The 24,504-nt window shown below is 38.9% G+C and overlaps 1 protein-coding gene across 1 annotated transcript in view; it reads right to left on the bottom strand.

Annotated features, from left to right (window-relative positions):
• Positions 1-10,821: 10,821 nt before the first annotated feature.
• Positions 10,822-24,504, bottom strand: part of NEDD1 (NEDD1 gamma-tubulin ring complex targeting factor) — a 71,384-nt gene continuing 57,701 nt past the window's right edge. Inside the window, exons 17-18 of the transcript XR_009209053.1 lie at positions 17,193-17,305; positions 10,822-11,211 (exon numbers count right to left, since the gene is read on the bottom strand). The gene's annotated coding sequence lies outside the window, so the exon portion shown is untranslated. The remainder of the gene's footprint in view (positions 11,212-17,192; positions 17,306-24,504) is intronic.

Genomic DNA, 24,504 nt, shown 5'->3' with positions numbered 1-24,504 from the left:
CTTTCAGGTTCTGATTGCATGAAGTTGGCCCATGAATACATTGGGCTAAAATCACTGAATGTAACCAAGGGAAGGTGATAGTACTATTGTTTGGACGTTTATTGAACATCAGTAATGCATTACACTCCATCTGCAACACAGAATTAGATGCTGCCCCTGACTAGGTATTCATTAATCTACATGGATATACAGGCAACTAGGGGACGCCTTGACAACAAGAAGGCAAAAATAGGAACTGTTTAGATTATCGACTTTTTAAATAAATGAATCGTCTTTAGAGACTGTGATTGTAGCTTGGAGAAGAAAAACTTTAAGACAGATCCTGAACTAAGTCAGACAGTGAGAACATGAGTTCTGTATCCACGCCAGAATTCACGAAAGTTCTGCCAGACTTTAAGCAAAGTTAATAGAAGAACATCCAGGCTTTTTATAATTAGGTTATGATTCATTCTACCAAAGTTTCATTTATTTTACTAAGGAACTTACTTCTAAATTCTTGCAAATAACATTAGCTCTTTGAATCCATTTCTAAGTGAATTAGAATTATAAACACTGCAAACTAGACTCAACTGTCAAAGACAGAAAATTTGTACTACTCGTGTAATTAACACCCATCCTTAGGCTCACAGGCAGTACTGACCAAGAAATAAGACCCTGAATTGGGATTAATCCACCCTTAATCTAATGACACCACGCTTTTAGCTTGTTGGTCTTCATCTCACATTTCCTTATGATGCTTCAGCATTTGTAAAGCTATCTCCGATTCTGATAAAATGAATGCAATGCAAGTTCAATGAACAATCACAAAACATATTGATTGACAGGTGACTTTAGATGTCACTTAATAAAACCTTCCTCCACGGTTGGGAATCACCCCAGACACATTCCTGATAACCTCTGCTTAAGCACATCCACTGACAGATGTCCACTTCTCAAGGCTCTCCTGAGTCACTCAACTTCAGTGGTGTAGGATCTCATATGGAACAGGCAACATTTACAGATGAATAAGTAAAGTTCTAAGGGTAAGAGGGAGAGTATATGTTTATTTTAGTTATCTCTGCTGTGCTCAAGCATTTGGTTTCCTGACCCTTCCATTTCAAATATTCTATGTAACTTCATCTTCCTGTGAATTCTTTCTCCTACACTACCTTCAAATTTATTCTCTAAATCAAAAGAACCATAGCACCAAAAATCCCAAATGCTTATGATAATTCTTTGCAAATTGCCTATCAGATTTCAGTTCCATATCTGTTCAACTAAGGAAATGCATGCCATCAGCCTCATAGAGACAGAATGGAGAAAAGCACTTTGGATTTCATATATGCCTTAAAATTTCAAGTCTGGCATTCTCTAACTGGGAATGGTCCTGATCAACAATTCCATAGGTGACCAATGCATTGATACCTATTTATGGAAGATATTTTTGGTTGAACACAAGGCTACTTACTGGTGGACTAGAGGAAAAAAAATACATCAGATATGTTTTCTTGTTATGAAAGATCTTCCACAGTCTCACTGACTAGACTAATACACCAGGAAACTAGACCAATACACGAGGCCATGTAATAAATCATTTAGCCAGCATTTAGTTTTTAGAGTTGAAATGGAAGAGGGATACATGCATGGATTTGCTAATTACACTTCTGCTCCATATAGATTAGCTCTGAAAGGTTCATCTACGGCTTAACTTGACTTCAGGGATAGTTCTTCAAGCCCTGTCTTGATTCTTCTACACATATAGCGAACACTACTCCCAAAGCATGGTTTCTTAACAGAACACACTCTGTCCTGGTGGCTGCTCTCTCTCCTTCCCATTTTAGAAGATACAAACATGAAAGTTAAACACTTTCAGCACCTACCCTGTATTAGGAAAATTACCAATTTTCCATGCCAATATGGAAATTAGCTTCCAAAACCTAAAAAGCTTTTTCTTATAAATAGATGTTAAACAGTTTTAAATACTTACAAACAGCACCTTTCACACCCTGTTGCCAGCTTCTTTGTGTATACTGTTAACGGAGGGAAAAATAAATAAATAACAGGAAAAGAAAAATAGCCCAAAGTGAGCAGCAAGTGAAAGCTAGAAAGAAAACATAGGAAAGAAATATATGTAAATCATTGCCTGAACCCTTCGTGCTTTCTCTTCTTAGATTGTAGCTTTACACAATTCAGTTTCACACTAAACACAGCAGAGATGGCTGAGACAAAGGAGGGAGACAATGAGTTGTTTAACGTACATTCTGGAAGAAAATAATGCCATTCTTTTCTGAGCAAATTTATATAAACTTTCCCACCTCTATAAATGAATAAAATCATTTTTGAATAGTCACCATAAAATTAAATGCTGCAAAAATAAATCCCCCAGATGTTTTGTGTAGCTTCAAGAGTAAAAAGCTGCCAAGGCATTTACTCTGAACATAATATCGTACTCTACAAGAATACATTGAGCACCAAATACAAAATATTATTATACAGAAGATACAGAACATTTCATACTTTTTAAGGAGACCTAAGGCCTTGAGTGCAACCTCTTGGGAATATAAAGTCAGGCAAATAAACTTTTAAATACATTTAAAGAAATAATGGGTGCCGTTTGCTTGACTCTGGAGTTAAAACTGAGGAGAATTAGAGATTTTTAAGTCGGGGCAAATCAACATTGGGTTTAATTTTTCATTTTTTTAAATAAAATATTATTAATGTTAAATAGTTGTTTGCAAATAATAGATTTCCGTAACAGCTAAATAAATATTAAATATATTAAATAAAATATTTCCAGTTTGGAAACCAGGAATCACAATTATAGACTATAGAGACCCCTTACTCAACAGCTTGGGTAAAACTGTAGAAACTCAAAAAAAAAAAGAAAAAAAAAAAAAACAACAAATTTTTTTGAGACAGCTGTGCCCTCTGGAGGTGGCACTTGGGAATTGAGTAAATCTCCCTAAACCAATAACAATGACTTTCCTAAAGAATTGAACACGCACTTGGAAATGCAAAGAAGGCTTAGAAGGTTTCATTCATGTTCCTTTCTTTGTGTCAAACCAGTTTTCAATGAATACTAATTTAGAATTTCAATTTGAAAGTGTTCAAATGGGCACAAAACATTTTGGTAGACGGGATTAAAAGCTTGTGTTCAATATCTGGAATACAATGATTAGGAACATGCTGAATATTATGAAAAGAAAGAACAGTGGTTCCAAATCAAATATCCTCAAAACTGCTTTCGGTGAAATGCGTGGAGCTATGGCCTAGCCTCTTCCCATCCCACTTCCCCCAACTCTCAGAGGCAACTGATTTCTTTTGTCCTATCTTTTTAGAATAATTCACCACCTCTGCTTTTTCTATCTGTTTTTTTATACCTGATTCCTAATAAATGGAGCTGAATTTCACCATCTAGGGAATATATTATTCCAATGGGAAGAGTAAAAGATAAATATTTCTTGATGGAGTTTTAGAGAGAGAGATTAATAAAGTTGGCTTTGTGTGCTCAGAATTTCAATAGGCCAAATAAAAGATCAATAATAGAAATAATTATGCGGGTGGGGGGAGCGAAAAACATTCCCCAAAGTAGATTTTACTTGATGTTAAAAGCAGAACAAAGCCGCCACTTTTAAAGAAAGAAGGGATCTTCTTGATTGTAAGTTTTGCCCTGGATGTGGGTAAATGTTGTGTTTTTAAAGAAATTAGAAGAATTAAGTAAGGTTGCCACACCGGTGGAGAGTCTAATTACGTCGGCCTGAAGGAGAATAACCCAAATATCAGTGGGATGCGATTATCTTAGGCAAACAGGTTCCCTGAAGCGCGGGGAGTGCACGGCCTGCGCTGCCAGGCAGGACTGGAACAAAGAAGGTTCGGAACGAAGGAGCGAAGGTCCCGGCTTCCCATTCATTTGGGCCGCGCTTGCCTCTCAGGCTCTGGCCGTTGTCCCAAAGGCAACTTCACGCCCCAAGGCCACTTCCTCCCTTTTCCCCAAAGGGAAGCGATGGACCTAGAGTTCCTAGAAAGAGCCTCGCCCTTGCTGGCTTCCCGCTGCCTCTGGTTCCAATCCAGGGGGCAATTCTTAACTCAAGTTCTCCTGCTCCTTCTCCCCAAAGTGCGCCCCCGACCCCTGGCTCCTTAAAGAGGCCAAGAGGTCTCCCGAGGAACAAGTGGTCTCAAGGATGACTGCCCTGAAACCCACAGGTGATATCCAGGTCGCACTGAAGGTGCCCGCTCAGCACTTCCAAATATGAAAGCAAACATTTAAAGACAGGCAGATAGTTTGGGGCCGACGTGGTCAGCCATCGCCCCTCTCCCCCTCCTTGTACCCCAGGGCCGCGCACCTGCCCCGCACTCCAGCGCGGGTCCGCTCACCTGCGAGTCTGCTCGCGGGGCCGCTGCGCCTCCAACCGAGCGCCGACAGAGGGCGCCCGCGGCGAGCCTCGCCGCCCGCAGCCCGCGCTGCCGCGGGCTTAGGTTCCAGGTGGGGTGCCCGGTAAGGCCAGGGAGACGGCAGTGTGGTCTGATGGGGGAGGGAATCTGGGTTTTGGCTGTCGGGGATGAATTATTTAACTGGTCTGAAGCCTCAGGTTCCTCATCAAAGGAAATGGTCATAACGCTAATATCTAAGCCACAGTTATCAGTTATGATCGTATATTCATTCATTCATTCGTTGACAAGAAATACACTTTGAGGTCTTCACCGTGTCCCAAGCATTGTGGAGACACAAGGGGTCCCTTAGGAATCAAATTAGAGCCAGCTTCTGCCCTTTTGGAAAGTACATTTGAATGGGATTCACCTGGGGTAGCGTAAACCGGGCTTGGCATATGGGTCCTCTTAGCCCACCTCCTAGGACACACTCAGCCTTCGGAAAATGTTGGTGCTTATTAATTATTATGACGTGCTAGTGTCGACATCAAGTGCTTCCTCCTCCTGCAATACAGGGGTTTAGTTCATTCCTGGTCCCCTAGAGCTGAGCACAGCCTTCTTTACGTTAATAGCTCAATGAGAGTTTGATGAATGAATGATGTGATTGAATAAGCGCGTACCTTGAATCCCTAGAGGAGAGTGGAAGGAATGGAAGGAACAAAACCTTGCCACCTATACAGCAAATAGCACTGGGGCTGGAGTGGAACCTTCAAGGTAACTTTCCTTCTGGAAGAGGCCTTGCATCTTTGAAAGACTGGCCACTTTCCGAAGAAAAATGGAACGTCTTTCAGCTAAGAGAGATGCGGACCTGCTTAGGGGCCAATCTCCAGCCCAGATCTTCCTCATTAAAAGCTTTCAATGACATTCTCGGTGTTAGCTGCCCCCTGCCCCCGTTTTAGGTATGTTTAGGGGTTTCCAATGGTTTCAGGAAACCAAAAAGCTTTCCCTTGGAATTCTCCCTCAAAGGAACTGATCAGAGATGACAACTTAAACTACTGAAGGGAGTTGTATCTCTGTAAAAACAGACCCTGGACAAATGGGAATGTTCCTTTCAACTCATTATTAAGTGTTTTAAGGTACTAACTTCTCAAACAGCGCCTGAAGAAAGGCACAGTCTGTCTCCTTTTTCTATCTAGCCCAGCTGAGACTGATTTTTTCTTTAAAATAAATTTTATAAAGACGTATTCGTCTTCCATTGCTATGTAGCAAATTACCACAAATTTAGTTTAAAATATCATATATTCACTATCACACAGTGTTTGTGGATCAGGTATCTGGGCACCAGGTCCTTTTTGCAAGGTGTCACGAGGCTTCACTAAAGGTGCTGGCTAGCTGCATAGTCATCAGGAGGCTACACTAGGTAAATGGGCACTTCTATGGTCCCTCAGGTTATTCGCAGAAGTTATCTCCCTGAGGTTGTATGACTGAGGTCTCACTGTCTTGCTAGCTGTTGGCCAAGGATTACTCTCAGCTCCAAGAGGCCACTCTGGTCCTTGCCATATGGTCCCTTCTATAGACCCTCTCACACTCCCAATCTCTCTCTCTTTTTTTTTTTTTTTGCTTTTAATGTTTTATTTTATTTTATTTTTTATGTTCCAGGGTACATGTGTGGGATGTGCAGGTTTGTTACAGTTAAACTTGTGCCATGGTGGTTTCCTGCACCTATCAATCCATCACCTAGGTATGAAGCCCAGCATGCATGAGCTCTTTTCCCTCATACTCTCCCAATCTCTTTTTCAAAATTCACCTGATTTGATCATCTTCTTTTTCATTAGTTCAATCCAAAATCCACTGATGAGGAGCCTAAGCATGGGAGTGGTATCCCATTATATTCTCACGGGAGGGGATTACATAGGTGGCTTAGTCAGTTCAGACTGCTATAACAAGTGTCATTGATTGGGGGCAAAAGAAACATTTCCTTCCCACAGTTCTGGAGGATGGGAAGTCCAGGATCGAGGTTCCTTAAGGGCCATCCAGTTGGGTTCTTATTGAGGGCCTCCTTTCTGCTTTGCAGAGGGACCTCTTGTCACTGTATCCTCACATGACAGAGGGAGAGATTCTCTCTCTCCCATCTCTTCTTATAAGGGCCCTAGTCCCATCATGAGGGTTTAACCCTTGTGGACTAATTGCCTCCCAAAGACTCTGCCATCTAACACCAACATATTGCATATTAGGGCTTCAATATATGAATTTGGGGGTCACAAATATTCAGTCCATAGCAACGGGACAGGCACGCCAGGGGGTGGGAATCTTGCAAGTCCTCTTAGAATTCTCCCTACCACAGAAGAAAATAGAGAAAAATAAGAAAATAGAAAGTTCTAGGGATGTGCTAATTTACAGATGTCAGATTTCTACCTAAAATAACAAATGTTGGAAAGTCAGGGTGCCCGCAGGACCTAAAGTACCCCTGCTTTCTACCTGGTCTCTAGCCCCCTTGGCACCCTCCAGCCTCTCGTTCCCCTCCTCCAGGCCTGTGCATGTCTGGGAGTAAGAGCCAATGCTGGAGCTCAGAGGAAAAAGGCATTTATTGGGGACCAGAGGGAAAAAAGGCCACTGACCTCCACCCCATGGTGCCTCTGACTCCAAAACACAGCAGTAATGAAAAGTGCAGCGGTCAGGAAGCCATGCCTGGGCTCAGAGCCCAGCTCTGCCACTTATTCACCATGTAACCTTCGAGGCCTAATTTCTGAATCTTCATTTCTACATCTGCAAAATGAGAGTAAGATTTCCCCCAGGGTTGTTGTCAGCTTTGGGTGATGTAATACACCATGCTTAACACAGCACCTATATTTCCGTAAGAGTGAAATCATTGGGAAAAATTAAAATCCACTAAGGAAGCAGCTTAGAGGAGGAGCTGCTATTTCTCATTACATCTACTGGGTGCTCAACACAGTGCTGGAAAGCATGAATTTGGACCTTAAGACATGTATGATCTAGTTGGAAAGACAAGGCAGTTTACCCGGTGAACAGCTTAACTTTCACAGAGAGATGGATTGTGAGTGCCAAGAATTTTCTTTCTCAGGAAGGACTTTTCACCCAGGACCTGGATGTGCTAGGCCTCACCAGGTGTTCAAGCCACGACTGTGGAGGCCTGCTCTGCCTCAGCAGCTCGCCTTGCCATGGCCAGAACCCACATGGTGATCAGACCTAAAGTCCTTGAAGTCTCACACAGAGAAAGACCTACCCAAGGGACCCTCAGAGACACACAGCCGGCCAGAAGTGCTCAGCCAGCAGTCGGGGGCTGGCTCCGTTTGCCTCTGCTGGGTAAGAAGGCATCAAATCAGGCTGCCTTAGAAAAACCTGGTGGGACCAGAGCTGGCTAAGAATACTATATTCTTTTCCTACTACCACTGTAATAAATTGCCCCAAATTCAGTGTCTTGAAACAACATAGATTTGTTATCTTACAGTTCTGAAGAGCAGAAGTCAGAAGCCAGTTTCGCTGGGCTAACATCAAGGCATCAGCTGGGCTGCATTCTTTCTGTAAGCTCCATGGAATGATTGGTTTCTTTGCCTCTTTCAGCGTTGAAAGGCTGTTTGCACTGCTTGGCTCTTGGCCCCACATCCCTGGGACCTCTGCTTCCTTCATCACATCCCCTTCTCTGACTTGACATTCCTGCCTCCTTCTTGCAAGGAACCTTGTGATTTCTTTGAGTCAGATGCCTTCCCACACCCACCGCCAATTGATTCCAAAAAAAAAAAGAAACAACTCACCTGTAGCCATTTACCTGATCTACCCCCTACAAACAAGCAAGTGGGGGATACAACACATTTTCAAAGAAGTAGGTTTGTTGAAGTTTTCCAGGGAAAAAGACGCTGTACTGCAGACGTCACAAGGGAATAACTGATCACTGAAACCTTCTCAACGCACCTTATAGGGCACCATTTAATAAGATTTGAAAACAGAACCTGTATTTTAACAGCACTCTAGCTTTCTTCACTCCAATGTTTGCAAACAAGTGTGATCATTGATAGCACATGTTTCCCTACCCTGCTTTCTAACTATTCTCTAAATTGACTTGATACTGCTTTTTTTTTTTGACAGTTCAGCCACAGGCACAAATTAGTTCTCTGTTACCATAGTAACGAAGGCACCTCAAAACAGAGGGAAAAAAATAAGATTACAATAAAAGGAGGAAAGGGTAGTCCAAATTGGCATTCATGAGTCATTGTCCAAGGGTACTCGAGCACCAGCTGGCCATGCTTTGGGAGCTGTTTCAGTAAGCACCCCCTGAGTCAGTCAGTCAGCAGGGGAAGCCTCCCACGTGAACAAGAATGCTTTTCTCCTGCAAGAAGCAATGGTTCAAAGTTTCTCGAACCTTCTACTCTCCCTTACTTATGCATTTCTGTTATTTGGATTGTCTCCTTTGTTTTTCATCTCCTCCTGCTATTCCCCCTTCTGAACACATTAGTTACTATGGAAACATTGGTGTGAATGTCAGAAGGCTCGGCTCAGAAATGCTTCATAAAGTCAATTTATAGAATGGTCTGACATTTATCTCATGTTCAGGAAATTCAGAGAATTTGTGATATTCATATCACGGACAGGGGTGGGTGGTAAACACTGTGCTATATGTGGATTTAAAAATTTGTTTTATATACACTAAGACAACATTAGGTTTTGTCTTTTAGGAAAAGAATAGCAACAAAAACAGGAGTCTGGTTTGCGATTTGAAATTGGACTCATTTTCCATCAGTTTGAGAAGGATTTCCACTTTCTAAGTTTGTAAGGCTGACAGGAATCTCTTGTGCCTAAATAAAGGCCTTTTCAAAAAAATATGGTTAGTTTATTTTTTAAAACTTTAACTTGGCAATAAAACAAATGGTATTATCCGTAGTAATATGCACAGGGCAGCCACACACAGAAATGTTAATGTTTATGCTGTAGAAATTCTCACTTTACTAAGGGGAATTTTAGGGTTAGTGTTATCGTAAAGGATAATAATTACAGCTGACAATTACAGCACATTTACTGTGTCAGGCTCCTAGGTAACTGACGTGTATTAATTCGTGTTCTCTTCATAATAAACTGAGGAGGTATGTGCTATTGTTCTATTATTTTTACCCATGAGGAAACTGAGGCACAGAGAGGGTAAGTAACTCATCGAAGTAAACAGTGGAAACAAGAGTCGCGCCAAGGCAGCCCAGCTCCAGACCCTGTGTGCTTCACTATCGTGCACAATTGCTTCTCCCTGAAAAAAGTAAAATAATACTAACAACACATCCAGAGAGAGGGCTCTGCGTTATCAGTTCTGGACCAAAAAGACAATCTGGCATGGGCTGTAAGTATTGCATCTCTGAAGTTATTGCCCAAAACCTTAAGCCATGCCACATGGTGGCTGAAGATACGATGGGTTTCTAACAAATGACAGTTTGATGATGAGTAAAATTTAGGTTCCATTTGGTTTTAGACTCGCAGGCTCTTACATATTTTGTTATATAAAAGAGTACAAATAGTTTGCTACAATAAGCAGGAAAGCTAGAAATAGCTTAAAATACATTGAACGTAACCCCATTGTATTCCACCAGAAGAATTTTAATTACAAAGAAAATCCAGGGTCAATCTGGATCAAAAAATTTCCGGTTTTTGCCACCCAGTGTTTCCCATTTACCCTCGCAGCAGCTCCTGGTTTGTCTGAGAAAGCTCCACCTGCTCAGTTCACCTGATTGATCTGCCTGGTCCCAGGATGAATCAGGTGGCCCAAGCCTAACCCAATCAGGACATCACATACCCCTGACCTCAGTGATTGGTTCAAAGGTGGGCATGTGACCCAAACATAGCCAATAAAATGCCACAAGATTTTTGCTGGGAATGTTCAAACAAGAATTACATTGAGGCAGGTCCCAGTGCAGTGGTGTTTACAACCAATTAATCACAACCAGTTACAGATTGCCTTGTTTCTTCTCCACTCCCACTGCTTCACTTGACTAGCTTAAAAAAAAAAAAAAAGAAAAAAAAATTGAAATGCCTAATGAGCCAATTTAGCCATCTTTGCCATCACAAGGGGTGACCTAAAGCATGCAGAGGCCATTCGACAGAGAGACTGAAACCCTGGGAACAAAAGGCATGTGAAAGATTAAGAAAACCCCAGCCAAAGGCGTCACTGGAGCCCTAAATACAACCGTGTCCAAAATCTGTCTACTAGACTTTTAAATTATTGAGACAGTTAGTCACATCCACTTTTTAAAAATTTAAATCTGAACACATTTGAGCTAGTTTGCAACAAATAAAAAAAGGCCAAATTGACACGATGTGAAGCAATACGTGAACTATTAGAGCGGACACTACATCTTGTTCACCTTGTTCACAAGCCAGCAAACCTGTCCCTATCTGAGATTCCAAAATCCATACTCTTCTGAAAACTAAAAATTTTCTTGCAACTCATTTGATGACAAAACAGATATGACAAGTATAAACATGAGGAATCTTTATCCCACTTAATGTCACTATTCCTATGTTTTGTTGCCGAACAATTAATGTTTCTGATTACAGGATGCTGCACGGATCCTATCAAAAGTGTCATGGTGCTGGCTGAGCACGGTGGTTCACATCTGGAATCCCTGCACTTTGGGAGGCTGAGGCGGGAGGATTGCCTGAGCCCAGGAGTTCGAGATCAGCCTTAGCAAAATGGTGAGACCCTGTTTCTGCAAAAAATTAAGAAATTAGCCAGGCATAGCAGCACATGTCTTTGATCCCAGCTACTTGGGAGGCTGAGGTGTAAGAATTACTTCAACCCAAAAGGTCGAGGCTGCTGTGAGCTGTGTTCGGACCTCGGCACTCCAGCCTGGACCACACAGGGAGATCCTGTTTCAAAAAAAAAAAAAAAAGTTTAAAAAGTGTCATACTGTACAAGATACACAAACTCTTATCTTTAGTAAATCCCAAAAAATTATAAATCTGAAGCTGCACAGACTTCAGATAAGACTGTGAACTTCTAGCCACATTAAAAATTGAACGAATTGATCTAATAAATAAGCTCCTAATCTCTAAATAGGATGAAACCTGAGTTAGCTAATGACATCATTGTGAACCACAAGATGAAGGCACCCTTTATACCAAAATCATATTGAAAGTCAAATTATGCTTGCATGCCAACTGACATACATCAAACCAAACATCAGCTTGATAAATACCAGGACAAAGTGAAAATTCTTAGGTTCAGGACAAAAGCAAAAGGAATCAAACGTCTCAAAGAATAGTATCAAGGAAGAGCTTTGAGAACAGATTATCTGGAAAAAGAAGAGAGCCCATTGCCTGACTCCACACAAAGTTATACCACGCTCTACTAACACTAAATCCAAAACAGAAAAGAATTATGGGCCCGGCACGGTAGTTCACACCTGTAATCCCAGCATTTTGGGAAGCCGACGCAGGTGGATCACCTGAGGTCAGGAGTTTGAGACCAGCCTGGCCAACATGGTGAAAACCCATCTCTACTAAAAATACAAAAAAAATTAGCCGGGCATGATGGTGGGCATCTGTAATCCCAGATACTCAGGAGGCTGAGACAGGAGAATTGCTTGAACCCAGGGAGGCAAAGGTTGAAATGAGCTGAGATTATGCCATTGCACTCCATCCTGGGCAACAGAGTGAGACTCCGTCTCAAAAAAAAAAAAAAAGAATGATGATACTGAGTGCATGTGCTTATGACATTAACTAAACCTTGAAATCCATATTCCATGTCCATGTGGGATTTATTCTAAGTCCTCCTGAGTTCTCATACTATAAGTATAAAAAATGTTATTTACTTTTTATTTGTGTCTACAGCCAAGAAAACTATCATGCTAAGTAATATCAAAAAGAGTACTGGAAATTAATTAAACATTAGGGTCATAACTCATGTGTTATTCAGCACCTAAAACAGTAGCTAGTACATAGTGTGTATTTCATATGTCCTTTATTAATAAATGAAATAAATGCTACATTCTGATACGTTTGCCATCTGACAACATGGATAAATTGTCAGTGGGACAACTGACAGAGGGAGGAAAAAAACTAAAGAAGGAAAAAGACTCTCAGGGTTGGTGACTCCACTAACACGAAAGATCCTTCTGGGTCTGCCATCGTTGTAGAAAAAAAAAAAAAGTTTAGATCAATGATCCCTAAGTTGCCTTCTAACCCTATAATCACATAATTTTTTGCATTAAAATCTAAAAGGGTACAGATGTAAGTCTATGTAACTTACTTAACACATTGACTAATAAAGTATGGCATAATCCCCAAATTTGGAAAAGACTCTTGAAATTTGAAAGAGAAATGCACACACACACACAGACATACAGACACACACACACATATGATAGATATCTATCTTATCTATCCATATATATTTATATATAAGAAAAAATTTCTTGCATTTAGTATCTTACTACAGCTAAGAAATGGTACAAACCTGATCATTTGTCCAGCTCAAAATGGCCCACACACTGGTCTGAGAAACATTGAATCCTTATCTTCCTGTTCATGAAATTTCCAGTGACCAAACCACCAAGCTATAAGAGCCCATCCAGCTTTAAGACCTCCTCTCTCTCTAGTCATCCTCAGCACCCTGCCAAACTTTTCTACCTCCATGACATTGTTCCAATTCAACCTCTCTTTTCCATGGAATAGTCCTTAAAGGCCACACCATACTCCAGTCTTCCAATCTTCCAATCTTTCTTGCATATAATTTTTTCCTCCAATCTTCCTTGCACATGATTGCTAAATTGATTTTCCTAAGGAAAAGTTTTTCATCCAGTCTTCCTTGCACATAATTGCTACATTGATTTTTCTAAGAAAAAGGTTTGATCCCACCACTTTGTTTCCAAACGTCCAGTAGCTGCCCACGACCTCCACATTTTCCTGTTTGTTCTCTTAACTCTCCAGCTGCCCCTTTCCAATGTCCAGTACTGAAGCACTCTCCTCTACCTGTCCTTAAATTATTAGAATTCCTTAAACCCTGGTCATAGCTCCTCTTCTTACTCTATTCTGTCGCCCTAGGTGACCTCATTACAAGGCCTTCATCAACATCTAGATGCCACTGAATCTCATTATGTATTTTTTAAATTATGGTAAAATGCACACAAAATTTACCATTTGAAAGTGAACTATTCACCAGCATTGAGTACATTCACAATGTTGCGGGACCATCATCAATATCTAGTTCCAAAATTTTGTCATCATCCTAAATAGAAACCCTGTATTCATTTCAGCAGTCCCTCCCTATTCCCCCACCTTGCTAACCACTAATCTGCTTTCTGTCTCGTAGAATTGCCTATTCTGGATATTCTAAATACAATGTAAATGGAATAATACAATATATAGCCTTTTGTGTCTTACTTCTTCGCTTAGTAGAATCTTTTCAAGGTTCATCATTGTTGTAGCAGGTATCATCACTTCATCCTTTGTATGACTGGACAATATTCCATTGTATAGATATATCATTTTGTTCATTCATTCATCTGTTGATGGCCATTTGGGTTGCTTTTACCTTTAAACTATTGTGAATAATGCTGCCATGAATATTAGTGTACAAGTTTTTGCTTGAATACCTGTTTTGAATTATTCAGGGTATATACCTAGCAATAGAATTGCTCAGTTACAATAGCATTTCTATGTTTGACATACTGGGGAACTGCCAAATTGTTCTCTACAGTGGCTGCACCATTGTACTTTCCTACAGGCAATATATGAGGGTTCCAATTTCTTCACATCCTTGCCAACCCTTGTTATTTTCTGCTTTTTAAATTGTGGCCATTTCAGTGATGTGAATTGGTATCTTGTGGTTTTGATCTGCACTGCCTTAATGACTAATAATGTTCAGCATCTTTTCATATGTTTGTTAGCCATTTGTATATCTTCTTTGGAAAAAATGTCTTTTTCAATCTTTTGCCCATTTTTAACTTAGGTTGACTTTTTGTTGCTGAGTTGTAAGAGTTCTTTATAAATTCTAGATACTAGACCCTTATTAGATGTATTATTTGAAAATATTTTCTCCCTTTCTATGGACTACCTTTTCACTCTCTTTATAGTGTCTTGATATACATGATTTTAACTTTGACAAAGTTCAAATTATCATTTTTGTTGTTGTTGTTACTACTTGTGTATTTGGTGTCATATATAATAAACCATGGCCAAATCCAAGGTCATGAAGATTTGCCCCTCTGTTTTCTTCCAAGAGTTTTAAAGTTACAGGTTCTAAATTTAGGTCTTTTGAATTATCATTTTGAGTTCATTTTTGTATATGATGTGAGGTAAGGGTCCAGCTACATTTATTTCCATATTAATATCCACCTGTCCCAACACAATGTGTTAAAGAGACTGCTTTCCCTCACTCAGTGGTCTTGGCACCCTTATCACAAATCATTTTACCATTGATGTGTGGGAAATGTCATTTTCGCTCACACAGACTTCTCCTCTGAGCTTAAGACCCACATGTATATAGCAAGCCATTCAACCTTCCCCACCTAAACCCTCCCCTCATCTCCAAACTTTCCAAACATGCCCATACTTCATTGTTCTTTCTGAGCAACACCATTCATATAGTCATGGAAGCTAGAAACATTCCACTCTCCTCTACACTCCATAGCCAATTCCAGTCAACCTCATCTCCATAAATTATCTTGAATCTGTCTAGTTATCCCAAGCTCCTCTGCCATCCATAGACCAAGTTACTGTAGTCTACCCCCTTGCACCATTAACATAATCTCCTAAGTAGAGTCATCTCCCTGGGTCTATTCTGGTGCTCTTTTAATGTATTCTCCAGACACTTTTTTTTAAGATAAATTATTTCTGTCTCCTCTCTCTCTCTCTGTCTCTCTCTCTATCTCCCTCTTTCTCTTATCTTTTCCCCAAGTCTACCTGGCTTAAACTTCTTCACTGTCCTTCCATTACTGTAGGATAAAGACAAAAATGTCAATAACAGTGTGAAAGGCTCCACAAGACCTGATTCTGACCTTCCTCTCTAGCCAGATCATATACAACTCTTTACACTTCCACTTGGTAACTCCTACTCAACCTTCAAGTCTCACCTCAAATGTCACTTACTCAGGTGACCCCTGCTAGATCAGGGCCCTTTGCTAATTATTATCACAGCATATGGTACATTTTCTTTACAGAGCTTTTCAAAATTTGAAATTATATATCTGTGGGACTCTTTAGTTTATATCTGTTCCCCTCTGGATTCAAATCTTCATGAAGTTCACATTTTCTAGCCTGACAAATTCAAGGTTTCATGACCTAACCTTTCTAGTCTTATTCACAACTATTCTCTTTCACATTCTCATCCTCAAATTCTGATAAAACCCTGTAAAATTCTGTCATTGTATTCTATTCACGCTGTTGTTTACCTTTTTCCTCTAATTTTCATTTTTCCTGTAATTATTTTGTTATCACTCTAGCCCATTCTCATTCTTTATTCATTCATTTAAATTTAATTTATGGAGTATCTACTCTGTACTAAGTCCTGTGCTGGCGATATGGGACTGGAGATATGGAACAGAGTAACCCTTGATTCCTGATACAAAGGAAGCAGGGAATCAGGCCTACAAAAAAAACAGCTTCAACCTCAAAGAAAAGCTGGTATGAAAATGACTTCTGCAAATGATTATGAGAACAAAGAAGGTAATAGCTATCTCTGCCTGAGAAAGTCAGCAAAGTTCCAATATAGAATGTATCATTTTCACTAGGTCTTGAAAAATGAGTAAGAATGGGAAAGGGAAGATGTTCATGCATAAGCATTCAAGCAATGGTAAGTCATGATGAAATGTGTCCCCAAACCTGATGTGTTTGGGGAAGAGCAAATGGTCCAACGTGTCTGGCACAAAGAGCCTGGGCAGATGCAGGGGGTCCAAACAGAATGTCCATGGCATTATCCCTGGACACAATTGATAGGTTCAGCCCCAACTGACTATTCTCTTCCTTCACACTAAAAGGAAACGTGTAACTTTGTAATCAAATGTTAATGTATTGTAAGATAAAACAAGAGGAGTGTCTTGTAAAGTAAAACTCTGGCTGGATAGATCCTAGGACAGCCCATCTGAATCCTGCTCCCTGTGTTCATGCCCTCCCTTGATTTTGGGTGGAACCTGTGACTTGCTCTTAGCCAAAACAATATGACAAAGGTGAAGGAATTTTCCTGATGTAATTACTGTCATAAATCAGTTGCTTTTGACTTATTAAAAGGGAGATTATCCTGGATGTAGGGATTGATTTATTCAGGTGTGAGTCTTCAAAAGAGAAACTGGACCCTCCCAAAAGCAAGAAACTCTCCTTACAAGGTTGATAATGTAGCCAGCCATGTTGGAGAAGCTCAAATGTCAGAAACTTCAGCCGGCCTCCAGCTGACAGCCAGCGAAAATCCAGGACCCTCAGTCATGCAGCCACAAGGAAATGAATTCTGCCAACAACCTGAATGACCTCAGAAATTAATTTCTCCTCAGTCGAGCAGCCAGATGAGAATGCAGCCCTGGCCAACACCTTAATTTTGATCCTGTGAGACCCTGAGTAGATCGTTGAGCCATCCCAGACTCTTGATCTGGAGAAACTGTGTGATAATCTCTGTGAGTTGTTTGAAGATTCTAAGTTTTGCGTGATTCATTATACAAAAATAAAACATGAATACAGACTTTAAGTTAGATAAGATGTTTTTACTGTTGTGTTGTCACGTGTTTTTTACATTTTGTCAAAATGGCTTAAATAACTAACCCTTTAGATATTTAACTGACAGAATACACTAGTTAGAACAAAATTTAAATGTGTTTCTAGCCAACTCCCAGGTAATGTAAAGTGACAGTATAATACTTCACCTTGACGTGATTCACTTTACAGTGGGATGTGTAACTTTTGGTTATCGTTGTTCAGACACATTCTTAGCAGGTTTTTTTCTTTTTGTTGTTGTTGGATTTTAATGAACCAGTTGCTCTCAGATAAAGAAAAAAACAAATCAGAAACATAGCAGCTTTAGGGATCAAAACACAGCCATAATGAAACAAATAGGAGAGCACATTTACTGCACAACACACGATGGCACACAAAATAGTCAACAGCCTGTTTTTATCACAGTGTGGTCCTTCCCTTTGCAATCTGAGTCAGTATCTTCCCATATGAATAATTTTATAATAGGGAGTTGATGACCCAGTATCAAATAAATCATTGCTATGACTGATATGATCAATTTATATATAATAAGAGCAAAGAAGGGATTCAGAACCTCTATGATAATTTTAAATGAAAATATTATGTTTCAGGTTATATTGCTCATCTTGATTACAAAATGCATTCACAAGTAGATAATAAACACATGTTTACATACATTTATTTTATAACATCATAAGTTTGTAACATTCCTTATAACTGTATGACATTCTTTTCATCTTTCATAACATTATAACATTCCTTTCTAGACTTGATAAACATTTATTGTTTAAGATAATTAGACTTAATACTCTAGACTTGATAAACATTTATTGTTTAAGATAATTTTGTTAAGAAGCTAATACTCCCTGTACAAAAACCTGGCAAGGGTAATTTGAAACCTAGATTGCTTATGAAAAATGGCATTGAAATTCTGAAATAAAGTACCAGACAAACAGATGCAACAGTAGAAAAGAAAGCGAATCCTCTCCAACCATGTTATAGTTTAACCCCCAAACTAAAAGATGAGTCAGTAGTCAAAAACAAGTCATAACAACTCACTTCAGGTTCATAAAGGAGAGGACAGCTCGATAGATTTTGGAAGCTGTTATTCCTGTACATATCTTTAATGCTTAAAACTCTGAAAACTAGAGCCAGTGGGAAAATTATTAAGCATAAAAGTGACTTCTCAAACCCCATAGACCACCTGTTGCTTAACAGGTAGCTTCCAGATGCATTTCAGTTTATTTACTATATTTATCCACTATATTTAATCAAGGTCTGCTTATTTTACCTTCTAAACATTTGCTCCATTCTTTTGCTGGTTCAGGCCCATTTCTTACCTGGACTATCGAACAATCTCCTCCCTGCCCTTGGTTTAATTCCTTTCAAATCCATTCTCCTCACTGTGGTCAGAATTATCTAAATTTGATCATGTTACAACCCGCTTAAAACCTTAGATTGGTTCCTGTTTGTCCTCAGAAAGGAATCCTAGTGCCTTGGCCTGCACCAAAGGCTGCTGGTGATCTGACCTGGTTCATCTCTGCAACCTATATCCTGTCCTCCTGCCTCTTGCAGATCCTGCGCGTGACATCTCCAGCCTCCTCTCTGGAAAGAGCAGCCTCCTTCCTCTCCCTCTTCACCAGGCCTATTTCTACTCATCTCTAATCCTCGGCTTACATCTTTTACCTTCTATTTTACCTCCTACTACCTCTATAAAGCCTTCTCAGATATCACTCTGCCTTTTCGGGTTGCATGTAATATCCCTCTCTGCTGCCTCCATGACACCCTGTGTGTATATTCATTCTCTGCTCCTAGCATGTTTTTATTTTATTGATATATCTGTCTTCTGTACTCAACGAGCATGCTTTTCGGTATGATCCTCAGTGTTTAGCACATAGGCGGTGACTACTGTCCACTAAATGAATGAATGAATAAACGAATGATGAAAGATGAAGGTGAGGGAACAAAAGAGGGCCCTGTCAGTTGAAACATGTCTACTGAAGCATAGGTTGAAATAGAATCTCCTGCAGGCACTGCCCAAACTAGGGGAAAATGCTTTTGAATATTACCTACCATTAATCTTGAGAGAAACTGCAACAAAGCCAACCCTACAAATCTCAGATATACTACTCACCTACCAAAATAATTTTATCCCCGTACTCAGAGGATATGCTATTCTCCTTTCAAACTTAAAAAGCCAAGGCTGAAATACAAAATGAGTGTCAGCTACGTTTACCTAACAAAGTTGAAGGTGGTGGCCCTATTTAAGAATCTGCATATCTTCTAACAAGAAGAGTGAGGATAGAGATAGCTGTTCTCCTCATGCTGTAATGTACAAGCAAATGTGCCTCTGCTTAGATAAAGTCTAAACTTATCCATGTCATACAAAACTCGTTCTGATCTGCTCACATCTATATCCCCAGGCTTCTTTTAAACAAGGTCCTTTGTGTGGCAGATGTTCCAGCAATTTTCTACTATTAAATTTAGACAATTTTGTTCTTTGTCAACTTTGTAAAAGAGAGTTCAATCACTACAGCAATATTTAGACATTCTGATATTCTTCAGTCTCATTTTGGCAGATAAAGTTTAGTATGATGATCTTTTTTAAAATGAGACATAAAATGTTTTCTCATTTTACTAGTATTCAAAAAATAGAGTAGGTGTCTTTTGACATAAGATGTGCTTCAAATAAATTTTGAAAAGTTCAATTTGTCTGAATGCAAAGCGAGGCATAATTGATTTTTGACATTTTAATTTTAAGCGTGCTGGTTGTCAGATTTCACTTCAATATATCTACACATCACAATATCTACACATCAAGGGCATGTCAACTATATTCAAATATTGTTGTCATTTTTCTATGTTCATAATTTATTCTACTACTATAAATGCTATTATTTGATGCCTAAAGGAAGGATTATGATTAATCAAATTTCAGGTTTATCAAGAATACCATATACACTGCACAGAAATCAATAATTTACAACAATCTTTACATGTGTTCAACATTATTCAATAATTGATAAAATTAGATCTATATGAGATAATATTGCACCTCAGCAGAGGTCAAAGCATCATACTAGACATTGTACACATAGAATTCAGAGACAGCCCCTGCCCAGTGAGACAAATCACCCCGATTCTATAAGAACTATAATAATAGTAGAAAATAAATGTTTGGGTACAAAGAAGAGAGCATGATTGCCTTTAGGTCAAGTAAAAATATCACAAAAGAGGTGACATGTAAGAAGTGTCCTAAAGGATTTGTAGAGTTTTCCAGGCAGAGAAAATAGTGAAGGTGATGGCTCAGAGACACGAACAAGTATGACCTCCTCTGGAACCTGAGACTGGAATATGAGAGTGCAGGGTATGTGGAATAGTAAGAGATACATTTTCAAGGAAGGATCAGGAGGCCATATACCAAGGACCATGGATGTTTCTTGTGGATAATAACATTTGCATTTGAAGAAGACAACTCTAGTAGAGTGTACACAACGGACAAGAAGGTAAAGGGGAAAATAGAAAATCTAGTTAGCAGGCTCTTGGAAAAATCTCAGTAAGGTATGATGAAGCTCTAAACCACAACAGCTGGGATAGAGATTGGTCAAGAAGTTTACCTATTTCTGCATAGTAAAAAGGCTACAAAAAATCTTAGTGGCATATAATGGTGTGTCTATTCTTAGCTGGACTGCTCTGGCTGGGTTTGGCTTAGCACCTTGGCCGAAACATCTCTGCTTCACTTGTTTCTCATCTTCCTTGTGGGACCAGCAGCTAGCCAAGGGAGCTTTGTGTGTATGTGTGTGATCTTTTAATGTCTATGTCAGAAGTACAAGAGAGCAGGTGAGACATACAAGACCTCATCAGTTCTAGGCTTGGAACTGGCACACCGTCATTTTTCCTTTATTGGCCAAAGAAAGCCACATGACCAAACTCAAAGTCACAGAGTGGAGAAAATATACTCCACCTCTTTAGTAGTAGAAACAATAAAGTCAAATGGCAAAGGACAGGAATACAGTAGGAATGAAAGATTGGAGATAAAAATGCAACATAACACAGTCTGCCCGACAGGCAATGACTATTCATGTTCCTCCCAAATGCAATATATGCCCACTCCCATGCATCAATTCTCAAAAATCGCACCTAATCACAGCATTAGGCTCAAAGTTTAGGATCTTCTAGAAGATCTACAATCTACGTTAGGTCCAGAGGTCTCTCATCTTAATGAGAATGATTGCTGGCAGTTCTTTATAGCAGCATGAGAATGGACTCATATAAGCCACAAAACAATGAAATAATATTTTTCAAAGTAATTAAAATAAATGATCTATAAATCTATATCCAGTGAAATCATTATTTAAAAATTAATTTAAAATAAAGACATTTTCAGATAAAAGCAGTGCATTTACCATCAATAAATCTATATTAAAGGCAAAAGAAAAATGTTCTGATGGAGGCTCAGGCATCTATGAAGAAATAACAGCCTCCACAAAGGGTAAATATGTGTTCAAGTCTGGATGAATATTGACTGTATACAACAAAAATAATGGGTAGCAGGGTATGATATATAGAATTAAAGTTCTTAACAACACTAACATCTAAGTCAGAGACATATAATTAATGTTAAAGTTTTTAAAGTCCTTGAATTGCCTAAGAAAAGAAATATACCATTTATATTAGACTTTAAAAGTTAGATACACATACTCTACTCCCCAGAGCCACCAATATAGAAGTTTATATCTAAACATTAAAAAGTTTGTATTTATAAATAATGTATATAATATATACTATATATATATATATAACTACAAACTTCTTATACAAACATACATATAGAATATATATATTCTCTTAACAGTAGGGAACATGAAATAAAAAACTACAAACTTCTTATACAAACATACATATAGAATATATATATTCTCTTAACAGTAGGGAACATGAAATAAAAATAATTTTTTTAAAAAGTAAAGAGAACAAGAATAGGTAGCATAAGAATTTCTGCTACTAAAAGAATGAAGTTGCTTGCAGCAGACCAATGCTGAGGAGAACTAGAGAAGTTGATTTTTCAAAAAATAATCTGTTTAAAGACATTGATCCATAACCAACAAGGATTAAAGGAGATTTGATTCTTGAGAAAATCATGAAAAACTAATAACAATCTACAGTTACTTTTTCCCTGGGAAATTTTCCAATTCTAGGCATGAACAAGAAGCTGAGAATCCTAGTTTTGCCTAAATAGCAGAGAAATCAGCAAAGCTTTTAGCATTTCTCAGGAACAGAGACAAAATTGAAGACTTGAGGAACCTCATACACATGGCTGGTTTTTCCTCAAGACAGTTCCTGAATTTTGAAGCTAAAGCCTGGATGGAATAATATTTTTCCAAGTAATAAAATTTTCTGCAGTTAATGATGCTGAGAAGATGAAGATTAGAGTTTAAGACCCACCAGTAGAGGGATCCCAGAGAAAAAGTCGAGTTTTTAGTTGGCATCCTTGGAGGGTCTGTATGGAAACAGGGTGAACTAGAGGTAGAAGGAGCCCCAGCAAAACCAAAATTCAGGTTTAGGTCACCTAGAACAAAGGGTAAATCCACTGTTGAGAAGGATAAATCATCTCGAGCCTCTATGTTTATTATGAATATTGCATCTTTGTTTCTAATAGCATAACCTTGATACCCATACTTGATAAGGATATTCTAAAAAAAGATTAATCTCTTTCATATACATAGATGACATAATCTGAAATAATAGCAAAGCAAACCAAGATAATGAGGATTATTCAAAGAGTGAAAGGATGATATAACATTCAAAAATCAATGTCACATTAATAAATTTAATATATCTCAGTAGATGCTATAAAAGCATTTGATAAAACTCAACACCCACTCATGATTTAAAAAAAAAACACCAAAAACCTCTTAGAGAACTAAAAATACAAGAAAACTGAATATTCTGTGTCGTTCTTCTATCAATTACTTAGATATATTAAAATTTTCCACAAAAATTATTGTGAAATTTGACCTTTTTTCATGGCTATAAAATCTACTTTATTTCAAGGCTATGTTATTAACTGCATGAAACATTAGAAGTTTTGTGTCTTCCAGGTGAATTTAACCTTATAGCATTATGAAATATCTTCTTTATCTCCAGTAATACTGCTTGCCTTAAAATTTAGTTTTCTATTAGTGCCAGCTTTTTGCTAGTTTTTGCATGGTATACCTTTTTCCATTATTTTAATTACTTCTTTCTGTAGCCTAATATTTCAAAATATGTCTCATAGTTAGCACTTAGCTTGGTTTTGTTTTTTATCTAGTCTGATGACCTTTCTCTTTTATTTTATTTATTTTTTATTTATTTTTTGAGACAGAGTCTCGCTCTGTTGCCCAGGCCGGAGTGCAGTGGCACGATATATCGGCTCACGACAACCTCCGCCACCTGGGTTCAAGTGATTCTCCTGCCTCAGCCTCCTTAGTAGCTGAGATTACAGGCACGCGTCACCACACCCAGCTTATTTTTGTATTTTTAGTAAAGATGGGGTTTCCCCGTATTGGCCAGGCTGGTCTGAAACTCCTGACCTCAGGTGATCCGCCCACCTCAGCCTCCCAAAGTGCTGAGATTACAGGCGTGAGCCACTGTGCCCGGCCTTGACCTTTCTCTTTTAATTGGAGTGCATTTTATTTACATGTAATGTGATTACTAATGTATTAGATTTAAGTAGAGTACCTTACCATTTTTTCCTATTTATACAACCTATTCTTTTGTTTTGTTTTTGTTTTGTTTTTTGAGAGAGTTTTGCTCTTGTTGCCCAAGCTGGAGTGCAATGGTGCGATCTCCGCTCACTGCAATCTCTGCCTCCCAAGTTCAAGTGATTCTCCTATGTCAGCCTCCCTAGTAGCTGGGATTACAGGCAAGTGCCACCACACCTAATTTTTGTATTTTTAGTAGAAACAGGGTTTCACCATGTTGGCCAGGATGGTCTCAATCTCCTTACCTCATGATCTGCCTGCCTCAGCCTTCCAAAGTGCTGGGATTACAGGTGTGAGCCACATGCCTGGCCCCTTATCTTTTTTTATTATTAAAATATTTTTAATTTTATTGCCTGTGCTTCTGATGTCATATCTAAGGAATCATTGTCAAAAACAATGGCCCAAGGTTTATCCTCAATATTTTATTCTGGGAATTTAATAATTTTCTGTCTTACATTTTGGCCTTTAATCCATTTTAATTTTTGTATATGGTGTAAGGTAAAGGTCCAGCTTCATTGTTTCGCATGTGAATATTCAGTTTTCCCAACACCATTTGTTGAAGAAAATATCGTCTTGCCATTTTGTAGTCTTGGCCATATATTTGGCCATATATGCAAGAGTTTATTTCTTGGCTCTCTGCTCTGTTCCACTGGTTTATATATTTTTATGCCAGAAATACTAAATACTGTTGCACTGTAGTATGTTTGAAATCAGGAAGTGTAATACCTCCAACTTTGCT

This window comes from Hylobates moloch, unplaced genomic scaffold (assembly GCF_009828535.3).
Source record: "Hylobates moloch isolate HMO894 unplaced genomic scaffold, HMol_V3 SCAFFOLD_12, whole genome shotgun sequence".
Classification (NCBI taxonomy): domain Eukaryota; kingdom Metazoa; phylum Chordata; class Mammalia; order Primates; family Hylobatidae; genus Hylobates; species Hylobates moloch.
This window is presented reverse-complemented; position numbering and strand designations above follow the sequence as displayed.